Genomic DNA, 2,196 nt, shown 5'->3' on the forward strand with positions numbered 1-2,196 from the left:
AGTATAGGGCTATCTTATCTTTCCATTGCACTCTCAATAATGCACTCTATGTTGTGTGTCTTGAGTTTTGTAGTGCCATTTTTTGCATAACAGGTCTATGTTGTGAAGGTTGTATTTTGGGTAAGATGCAACGTTCAAATTTTTCAAAGGATGGTTTAGTTAGGACCACATGCAGGCTACAGATTGTGCATAGTGATGTTTGTGGGCCCATGCAAACTCCGTCCTTGGGCAATTACCTTTACTTCATGACTTTCATTGATGATTACTCCAGGCATGCATGGGTGTATCTGTTTAAAGCAAAGTTTGAAGTGTTTATGTGCTTCAAAAAATTTCTAGCTATGATTGAAAATATGTCAAAATGTACTATGGACACCCTCCGTTCCGATCGAGGGGGGAGTATATGTCTCATGAATTTAATGCATTTTTGGCTAGTCGTGGAATAAAACACCAATGTATAGTACCGTATAAGCCTCAACAAAATTATGTTGATGAGAGGAAAAATAGGCCACTTAAAAAAATGGCATGATGTATAGTAAAAAAATAAGCTTTGCCACATTAATTTTGGCTTGAGGCTATTATGTGTGCCATTTATGTATTTAACAGGTGTCCTACAAAAGCTTCGCAGTCTATGACTCCATATGAAGCATGGCATGAGCACATGCGTGTTTTTGGATGTTTGGCATATGCTTTGGTGCCACAATCCCAACGCAAAAAATTGGATGATAAGGCTATCAAATGTATTTTGTTGGTTATAGTGCTAAAAACAAGGGTTCCAGGTTGTATCATCCGCAAACAGTGTATCTTGTGTTGGAATTAGGGTTGCAGAGAAACACACACAACTTGTGGAAGAGGAAGGAAGCTCAAGGTACACAATAGAGAGTGTGTTATTTGGTGTGCAATGGAAATATAGATAGCCCTAGAGTGATGGGCGTATATACAATGCACAGGGGAGAAAACCTCTTAAAGAGGGAAAATTGCCCCGGTGGTCCTAATGTGTTCACACACATCACTACCACATGTATATGGTAACAAATCCCCCCTCGAGTGATGCGGTGAACGAGAGCTAGCACATGAGTAAAGGGAAGTGCCATGCTCTGAGGACATGATTAGTCCACAAAGGGAAGTAAGCCCAAAGCTTTGCGGAAAGCTTCAAGCTTCTGACGAGACAATGCCTTTGTGAAAAGATCTACAAGGTTTTCCTGTGTTGGCACATAAGACAAGCTGATCTCTCCTACAAAGAGCCTCTCCCTGACATAGTGGTAATGCACGTCAATGTGAATTGTGCGAGCATGAAAAATTGGGTTCCTCGCAGCTGCCAATGCACTATGACTGTCAGTGTAGATAGTGTTGGCAGTGTCCTGTCCAACACCCAAATCAGCCATAACGCATCTGAGCCACACACACTCAACCGTAGCTATGAAGATTGCCATGTACTCATCCTCACAACTCGAAGTGGCCACAGTAGGTTGCTTCTTGCTCAACCATGATATACATGAACTGCCAAGCATGAAACAAAAACCACTTGTGGACACTCGCGTGTCAAAACAACCAGCCCAATTTGAGTCTGAAAAAGCATGTAAATCTGGTGGCAATGATCCCTCCTTAGGATAAAACAAGCCAAAAAATAAAGTGCCACTAAGGTAGCGAAAAATCCTCTTGACAGCCTGCCAATGCTTAGACCCTGGGCTATGCATAAATCTGCTGACCTGTGAGACTGCAAACTGAATATCTGGCCTCGTGTTGCATACATAAATGAGGCAGCCAACAGCAGTGTGGTAAAGAGTGACATCAGTAGGATCGCCAGCATCATGTAGACTCAACTTCAAACCTGTTTCCATGGGAGTGGCAATATGTTTGCAATCCTCAAGTCCAAACTTACATAGCAATGTCTCTATGTAACTTTTCTGACACAAGGCAATACCACCATCACACTGCTTAAACTGTATGCCCAAATAATGATGCAACAACCCCAAATCTTTCATCTTGAAAGTAGCATTCAAATCAACCTTAAATTCAGCAATATGTCTCTCATTTGGTCCAGTGATCAGCAAATCATCTACATAAAGAACCACAATGAGAAGTACATCACCCTCACGCTTTACATACAATGTGCTTTCTGTTGGACTGTTACGAAAGCTTTGTTTGACCAAATGAGTGTCAGCTGTCTCATACCAAGCACGAGGAGATTGCTTCAAC

Source organism: Adiantum capillus-veneris, chromosome 7, assembly GCF_014529385.1.
Source record: "Adiantum capillus-veneris isolate H3 chromosome 7, ASM1452938v2, whole genome shotgun sequence".
NCBI lineage: Eukaryota > Viridiplantae > Streptophyta > Polypodiopsida > Polypodiales > Pteridaceae > Adiantum > Adiantum capillus-veneris.